A 9,893-nucleotide genomic window follows, 5' to 3' on the forward strand; every position below is an offset into this window, starting at 1 on the left:
CCCTGCCATATCACAGGCATCTGCATCACAGATAAAGTAACTGGGTAGCTTGTGAAACCTGTGCTTTTTAATTAATAATCTGTATAAACATTTAAAAAGACAAAATGTGAAGCAACCCTCTGAAGTGAAGATCTTGTTCTAACTTTGAGCATCGGTTTGTTTTATTTTTTTATTTTTATTTTATTTTATTTTTTTTATTTTTTTCAGAGGGGAAACTGGGAAAGGACATGTAACATGGCATATGACATGTAAACAAAGAAAATATCTAATAAAAAATTACCAAAGGAAAAAAAAGAAATTCAGTTTTGTTCTTCTGATAACTGTGTTGCATTAAATCAACTAAACTTACTCAGGAAATGAATAGATGTAAGATAAGCTTTGATTTATTAGTGACTATTTTCCCCATAGAATTTGATCCTCACATCTCTTCAAGTAAAATTATAGTATAAATGGGTCAAGAGGTATACCAACCTTTTAATGCTGCTGTACAAATAAAGACATTTTAGTAATATAATAGGTCTATATCTATTTAGTCTGAGCTTCTCAGTGGTCTGTACTTTTATGTCTCTGAACAATATGCTGCCATCTTATACATATACACTTGACACTTGGGTGTAATCAATTTAAGATCTCTTTTAGTCTTCTTTTAAAAAAGTTAAAAACTATCTTTTTAGAATATTTCACTCTTCCCCTTTACTTAATTTTTAATAACAATTTTAGCCCTTTGATTTTTTTATCTGTTTCATTCATAAAACTTGAAATAATACAACAATGGTAGCAGACATTCTCAGACTTTGAATGTCAAGAATATTTTCATGTTACAAGAATTAGTACCTGACAGTTAAAACTATAACTTTTTATTTATCTAAAATCAGTTTTAATAAGTTTCTTCTAGTCAGCCTTCCATTCCTTTTCAAAAGTTCTTCCTAGTATTATGTTAAAAGGTTTATCCTATGTATCTCTGAATTCTATAATATTGCTTTATGTAGCAGTAATCCCATGAGAAGCCAATACGAGGATGTTTTAATCTAAAGATTAAATCTAAATTTAATCTTCAATTCTGAAGAAGTTTCTCATAAAAAATATTTCTCATAAAAAAAGTTTCTTAATTTTCTCCTTCGTATGTGTTTGAAAAACCTTGGCAATTGGGTCTTATGCCTCTTTGACTTATATTTCTGTCTTACTTTTTCAGGTATGCCTTGTATTTATATTCCTAAAATTGACACTTATCTTGTTCCTGAAATCCTGAAATAAGTTCCTGAAACTTATTCTTTTTCTCATGAGTTCATTGTTCTATTTTTCCTTTATTGTTCCATACCGTTTTAGTATGGGAACAATTCTAGAACTACACATTTTTAAGTTTTAAATTTTATTTAAAATTTTTTCTTTAGTGAGCACAGTTTTGGTTTCATTATGGTCTCAGCTGTATATCCAAAAGATTCTAAATCCTACCACAGAGGTTCCTACACATCCATTCTTCTTGCTGCTCTATTCACAATAGCAAATAGATGGAAACAGTCTAAATATCCATAAAAATTAAGGGTTAGTAAAACTGCCATATGCATTCACAGTTGAATTTTATTTAGCTATAAAGAAAGGTGAAATTGAGAACATGTAGTCTTGTATTAACCTATATAGCTTGAATGATTGGTTTCTTCTTGTGTCAGTTACACAGTCTTTTAAATATTGGGCATTTTCTTCTATGCTGCTTGTTTGTCATTTTTGTGCCGTCACATTGCATGTTATAGATGGCTATTGTCCATTTATCATGATATATATATATACATATATGCATATGTATATACACATATACACACACACACACACACACACACACACACACACACACACATATATATATATATATATTTATCAATGCTGCCCCAGGAATGATAAAATTTGCTAAATGAACACATGGAACTCTTGCCAATATTCTACTTGCCCCAACTAAAATTGAGGGCTTTCTCTGAGATATAACACACAAATTAATAGCCATAACTTTCTCAATTTAGAGAAAATTTTCAAGTTTCCATTGGTATAAGATAATATCAAGGTCTGAACTTTAAAGTAGGGAGAAGAGAAAAGTGCACATACAGTGCCTGGTGGATTTGTACTGTAGTCAGCATGCATATCCACAGCTTTTCCCCATTCTTCCTTTTTACTCACCTTCCTCCTGGCCTGGCTACTTCCAGCATAGAGTCTTTTCCTGGAAGGTAACCTCTTCCACTGCGAATCTTTGATTGTGTGCTAAACATGTGGTAATCATATTGATACTTTTTCTCTTAAAAATCCACTGTTACATTTGATAATGATTTTTCATTTTTTACTTAGTGTTGTGTATTTTGCCCTCTGTTTCATTGAGATCCCTAAACAGACAGAGTAAAAAGAAAAAAAAAACAGATAAAAATGCAGCAGCAAAGCCATCTCAACTATAGCTGATTCATTGAGGTGACTGCTTCTACCACAAGGAAATCAAACACAAAGATCATATGGACAAGTCCATTAGTTAGGCATCATTTTGAATAACTTAAAAAATGATTTGCATTTTAAACTATTAAATATCAGGAAATGCTTATATTGCATTTCATCAGAAAGATGCTCATCTCACTGCATGAAAGCTTTTCTCACATTTTTCCTAGGTTCATGCCCATTTGCTTGTTTGGACTTTTGTTTTCCTATATCCTTTAATTCATGCATTCAGGCCATCTTTAATTAATACATAATACATAATTCTATACAGTTGAACTTGGAATGTTCAAGAAAACTTACATTTTATGTTTCCTCTTTTGTCTTCATTTCTTCCTTTATCTTTCCATGTCAGTGAATGGAGTTCAAACTATAAGTTATCGTGATACAATGACTCTTTCAAAATAGAGCCACGCAAATGTGAACATGGAGGTGTAGATGGGAATGAAAGAAAGTACAAGAAGAAAAAAATATGAACTCCCTCCCTCCATGAGGACAGGGTAAATGATCAAGAAAAAAGCTGGCAAACTGTTGTTTGTCCCTTATTAAGATAAAAATGTAATAACAAAGTATCTGTTTTATTTTAAACAGAGCAAAACTATTTTCTAATGTAAGATCATGTTATAGTACTCACTAATATCAGGAAAATTAAGAAGCAGTAATACAGTTCTTGTGAGCCAGTTTCATGTATTCATCTTGGTACTGTCTCTACTTTACAGATTCATCATCATGTTCATCAGATCCTGAGCTCAATAGGTTCCACTCAGGAAACCTGGGTAGAAAGAGGATGAGGCAGTGAGACAGACAGATAGATGGCAGGATGGAAGGATGGACAAACAGACAGACAGGAAGCCAGAACCATATGGACAGCACTGTAACATCTCAAGTTAATAACTAAACAAACATGAAAAGGGAAAAATAGAATCCCTGGAAACACACTTAAGAATATCTGATCTCAGCACCAATCCCTTACATTATTAATGATACTCTGTTGTGCTTGCAGACAGGAGCCTAGCATAACTGTTCTTTGAGAAGGTCTACCCAGCAGATGACTGAAACAGATTCAGACTCCTATGGCCAAACATTGGACTCAGGTTAGGACTACTTATGGAAGAGTTTGTATAAGGATTGAAGGCCCTAAAGGGAATAGGAGCTTCATATGAAGACCAAAAGTCAATTAACCTTGTCCCTTTGTAGCTCTCAGAGCCTAAGCCACCAACCAAAGAGCATACATAAGGCTACCCTGTCTGGCAGCAGTGGGAGAAGATGCACCTAACCCTGCAGAGAGGATACCCAAGGGGGCCACCCTTTCAGAGGGGAAGGGGAAGGGGGAGGGAGTAGGAACTCTGTTAGGGTGAACTGCTGAGAGGGTGAGCAGCATTTGAGATGTAAATAAATAAGTAGATAATTTAAAAAAATAATATCTATATAAACAACTGTTGCCACCACCTGCAAAAAAAATGCTCATAGCAGCCTTATTTATAATAGCCAGAAGCTGGAAACAACCTAAATGTCCCTCAACAGAGGAATGGATACAGAAAGTATGGTACATTTACACAATGGAGTACTACTCAGCTATTAAAAAAATAAATTTATGAAATTCTTAGGGAAATGGATGGATCTGGAAAATATTATCCTGAGTGAGGTAACCCAATCACAAAAGAATACACATGGTATGTGCTCACTGATAAGTGGATATTAGCCCAGAAGCTTAGAATACCCAAGATACAATCCACAAATCACAAGAAACTCAAGAAGAAGGAAGACCAGTGTGTGGATACTTCAGTCCTCCTTAGAAGGGGGACAAAATAACCATGGAAGGAGTTGCAGAGACAAAGTATTGAGCAGAGACTGAAGGAAGGACAATCCAGAGATTGCCATAACTGAGAATCCTTCCCATATTCAATCACCAAACCCAGACACTATTGTGGTTGCCAGCAAGTTCTGGCTGACAGGAGCCTCATATAGCTGTCTTCTATGAGGCTTTGCCAGTGCCTGACTAATATAGAAGTAGAGGCTTACAGCCATTCATTGGACTGAGCACCGGGTCCCCAATGAAGGAGCTAGAGAAAGGACCCACAGAGTTGAAGGGTTTGCAGCTCCTTAGGATGAACAAAAATATGAACTAACTAGTACCTCCAGAGCTCCCAGGGAATAAACCACTAACCAAAGCGTACACATGGTGGGACTCATGACTCCAGCTGCGTATGTAGCAGAGGATGGCCTAGTCGGTCATCAATGAAGGAGAGGCCCTTGGTCCTGTCAGGGTTCTATGCCCCAGTGTAGGGGAATGTCAGGGCCAAGAATCAAGAGAGGGTGGGTTGGTGAGCAGGGGGAGGGGAGAGGGAACAGAGTTTTTTCCAGAGGGGAAACCAGGAAAGAGGATATTACAGAAATGTAAATAAAGAAAATATCTAATAAAAAAAAACCCTAATCTTTCAATACATATCCAGTGCTTTGAGAATAGCTAGAGTCATAGAGGAGGAACAGTGGGAGGATCTCCATTTAACTCAATTGGCTTATGCTCTCTTTTTATGAAGGCATCATCAGACATAATATATCTCTACTGTTCTGTTGATATCTGAACATTATTCAAGGGATCTCTTTGGGACATTATTGTTCAGAACTCTTCTGATGATTCACAGTGGCTGATTCTGTGATGTATAACTAAAATTTTCTTTTGTTATTGTCTCAAAAATAGACCCTCCAAATGCTCACAAAATGAATTACAACTTCTGTCACATACTTCTGGGATCCAAGCATGATGAAATGTTTTACCATCCATACTCTACTTTATTCCATCATTACTTACTCCATATCAACATTCATTCTTCACTTCAAAGCACATTGCTGGTATAACTGATAATTCCTTCATCTTATCTCTTGACTCTAATATTGTACCTCATTTTACTGTCTTTGGTCTTCTTGGTACAAATATCAAACTACTTTCTGAAAAATTAATATAATTTCTTTCTAGCTGTTTCATTCCCACTTACTTTAAAACAGGGAATATAACATTAGCCTCATTTATCCTCTATATCTAACATCGTACACTAATATAAATGTCTAGACAGATATATACTCCTCCCATAAAATCCCATTTTTATCACTTTCCACAAGAGCTTTTCTAAAGGACAGGTCACTGCAATGAAGCAAGCTCATGTGACATACGCCCATTCTGGGATTCTACTAACCCCAGGAGGTTTCAATTGTGCTCAGATGAAGTAATAATATGAGTAATTTCACAGGAATCACTCTAAATAACACTCCTAGAATTTAGAAAATTTCATCCCCCTCCAAACCAGTCCATACTCTGCCCACAGCTCTAGGTTGATTTGATTTCTGTTGTAATAAACTACTCTAATGTACACAAACAGCTGCTAAAGTCAAAAGAAAAGTGACAGCGAAACATCTCATGCTTTGCTGAGACCACCACACATCTATGCTGGAGCTCTCTTATAAAAAAAGACTACCTGTGACTCTTACAGAAATTTCACCTAAGACAAATGCATAGTCCAAACTCATAACCAGTGTTGAAATGTAGGAATGAAAGATAACTCAAGAATAGAAATTATCAAAGAAAATAACACTGTTCCTCCACAAATAAATTTCAATAGATTGGGGGATGGTGAAAGGATAAAGATGGAAAAAAAGGCTGAATAGTATTATAAGGCTCTAATCTCAGCTAATGAATCTTATAAGAATCCAGATTTTTAACTGTTAAAAAATTCTTCACTAGCCCCCACATCCAATTGCGGGCTAATATCCAAAATATATAAAGAACTCAAGAAGCTAAAACAAAAACAAACAACACAATCAAAAATGGTGTATAGAAGTAAACACAGAATTCACAACAAAGGAATCTTGAATGGCTGAGAAACACTTAAAGAAATGTTCAAAGTCCTTAGGGATCAGGGAAATGCAAATCAAAATGACCCTGAGATTCTACCTTACACCAATCAGAATGGCTAAGATCAAAACCTCAGGTGACAGCACATGTTGTCAAGGATGTGGAGAAAAAGGAACACTCCTCCATTGCTAGTGGGATTGCAAATGGGTGCAACCACTCTGGAAATCAATCCGTACTACCACAAAGTGGCTCTGAATGATGTTGCTGTCATTAATATATGCGTTTATATGTTTGTCTCATTTCAGCAAGGGTACAGGAGTGACCATAATGGTGGACTTCTGAATTTCATTGTCAGTAAGTGGCTTTTTTAAAAAGAATAATAGCATTTTCTTTATTCTTGAGAATTTAATATGTATATACAAAGAAAAATGTCTACTACCTACTTCCCCTTCTAATTATCCCTATGTCTCACTCAACACATTCCCTCCTATCTTGATGTCTTTCACTTTTTATAATCCACTAAGTCCAGTGAGTATGGTCCAAGTGTACATCAATGAGCTGGCACCCACGGGTGTACAGGAGATCTACTAGTGACTTCATCTTCAAAAAAGTTTCGTTCCCAAACTCACCCGGCAACTACTAATAGTCACTCAGTTGATTCATCTTATCTATGCTAAATGTTTACTGGGTTGATCTTCCACCGTATCTCTAGCTGTTGTTAGTTTATAAGTACAGTAACTTCTCCATGTCTAGAAGACAGCATGTTACAGCACTTTTTACCATTCTTCTGCTCTTACATTCTTTCTTCTACTGCTTCTGCTTCTATTTCTTCTACTTCTTCTACAAAACACCAAATACACAAAACTAAGAAAGAATATTAAAAGCAGTGAGGGAAAAAGGTCAAGTAACATATAAAAGCAGACCTATCATAATTACACCAGACTTCTTGCCAGAGACTATGAAAGCCAGAAGATCCTGGGTTGATGTCATCCAGAACCTAAGAGGACACAAATGCCAGCCCAGGCTACTATACCCAGTAAAACTCTCAATTACCATAGATGGAGAAACCAAAGTATTCCATGACAAAACCAAATTCACACAATATATTTCGACAAATCCAGCCCTTCAAAGAGTAATAAATGAAAAACTCCAACACAAGGAGGGGAACTACATCCCTGAAAAAGCAAAAAAGTAACCTTCCAACAAAACTAAAAGAAGATAGCCACACGAATGGAATTCCAACTCTAACAACAAAAATAACAGGAAGCAACAATTACTTTTCCTTAATATCTATTAATATCAATGGACTCAATTCCCATAAAAACACATAGACTATCAGATTGGGTACATAAAAAGGACCCAACATTTTGTTTCATACAGGAAATCCACCTCAGTAACAAAGAGAGACACTACCTCAAAATAAAAGGCTGGGAAACAATTCTCCAAGCCAATGGTCCCAAGAAAAAAGCTGAAGTAGCCATTCTAATATTGAATAAAATTGACTTTCATCCTAAAGTGATCAAAAAAGATAAGGAGGAACACTTCATACTCTTCAAAGGTATGATCTACCAAGATGAACTCTCAATTCTGAACCTCTATGCTCTAAATGCAAGAGCATCTACATTCATAAAAGAAACTTTACTAAAGCTCAAAGCACACATTACACAGCACACAATAATAGTGTGAGATTTCAATACCCCACTCTTTGCAACGGACAGATCATGGAAACAGAAACTAAACAAGAGCACAGTGAGACTAACAGAAGTTATGAAACAGATGGATTTAACAGATATCTATAGAACTTTTTATCCTAAAACAAAAGGATATACTTTCTTCTCAACACCTCATGGTACCTTCTCCAAGATTGACCATATAATTGGTCGCAAATCAGGCCTCAACAGATAAAAGGAAATTGAAATAATTCCTTGCATCCTATCAGATCACCATGGACTAAGGCTGCTCCTCAAAAACAACATAAACAATAGAATGCTCTCATACACATGGAAGCTTATCAAGGAAGAAATAAAGAAAGAAATTAAAGACTTTCTAGAGTTTAATGAAAATGAAACCACAACATACCCAAACTTATGGGACAGAATGAAAGCAGTCGTAAGAGGAGAATTCATAGTTTTAAGTGCCTCCAAAAAGAAACTGTGGAGCACACACACCAGCAATTTGATAGCACATCTGAAAGCTCTAGAACAAAAAGAAGCAAATTCGAGCAGCCGGAGCGGCGGCGGTGGCGGCGGCGACGGCGGCGGCGGCAGAGACCCGAAGGGAATGCAGGGTGACAGAGGAGACCTGGTGACAGCGGGAGAGGTACTACTTGTAACAGGTGTGCATCATGCGTGAATATAAGCTAGTCGTTCTCGACTCAGGAGGTGTTGGGAAGTTGGCTCTGACTGTACAGTTTGTTCAAGGAATTTTTATTGAAAAATATGATCCTACGATAGAAGATTCTTATAGAAAGCAAGTTGAAGTAGATGCACAGCAGTGTATGCTTGAAATCTTGGATACTGCAGGAACAGAACAGTTCACAGCCATGTGAGATCTGTACATGAAGAACGGACAAGGCTTTGCTCTGGTTTACTCCATCACAGCACAGTCCACATTTAATGACTTACAAGATCTAAGAGAACAGATCCTTCGGGTTAAAGACACTGATGAAGTTCCAATGATTTTGGTTGGTAATAAATGCGACTTGGAAGATGAAAGAGTTGTAGGAAAGGAACAAGGTCGGAACCTAGCAAGACAGTGGAACAACTGTGCATTCTTAGAATCCTCTGCAAAGTCCAAAATAAATGTTAATGAGATCTTTTATGACCTAGCGCAGCAAATTAACAGAAAAACTCCAGTGCCTGGGAAGGCCCGCAAAAAGTCAGCGTGTCAGCTGCTTTAATGTACTGAATGCATTGTAGCTCTGAGCCAGGCCTGAAGAAGTGTTGCCCAATTCAACAGTGTCAGCACTCCAACTTTAACCCTATCAACATCTTAATGGACTTTCCTGTGGTGGCACCCTGTACAAGGCAGATGAAAGCTACTCTGTCAGTTTGCACATTCTAATCACTTTCCAGTACCACCAGAGATTTTTACTTATATAATAGCTCTAGAATATGCAGCTGATAAAACCAAAGGCTACATCCAGTATTACTGCTAAGAGACATTCTTCATCCACCAATGTTGTACATGTATGAAAATGGTGTACTGTATACTTTAACACACCCCATACTTTGTATTGGAGAGTACAATAATGTAAATCCTAAAAGCACCACTATTTTAGCATAATAAAAGAAAGTCCAAAGAGCTCCTATAGAGACTACTCAGATAACTTTGCTTCTTTGATACTTGTAGCTTATTGTAAGTTTTTTTAAATTCAAGGTCATTATCATTGTATTATACAAAATAAGCGCTTTGATTAACACAGCTATATAGTTTTTTTAATTTTTCAAAAACCTGTGGAGACAGTGATCTTGTCTTTAAAATATGATAGTCCTTTCAGTATAATGTCTTAGATTAAAGACGTTGCCTTTAATATCTGTTGGGAAGGAAATGTCCAGACTTTTCAAATCTCCTTATT

The 9,893-nt window shown here is 36.3% G+C and overlaps 1 pseudogene across 1 annotated transcript; it reads left to right on the plus strand.

Moving 5' to 3' along the window:
- Positions 1-8,625: 8,625 nt before the first annotated feature.
- Positions 8,626-9,265, plus strand: LOC116090085 (annotated as a pseudogene). Its single transcript, XR_004118547.1, has one exon. The product of XR_004118547.1 is annotated as a ras-related protein Rap-1b pseudogene (transcript).
- The last annotated feature ends 628 nt before the right edge of the window (positions 9,266-9,893 follow it).

The sequence above is a fragment of the Mastomys coucha genome, unplaced genomic scaffold (assembly GCF_008632895.1).
Source record: "Mastomys coucha isolate ucsf_1 unplaced genomic scaffold, UCSF_Mcou_1 pScaffold15, whole genome shotgun sequence".
Lineage (NCBI taxonomy): Eukaryota > Metazoa > Chordata > Mammalia > Rodentia > Muridae > Mastomys > Mastomys coucha.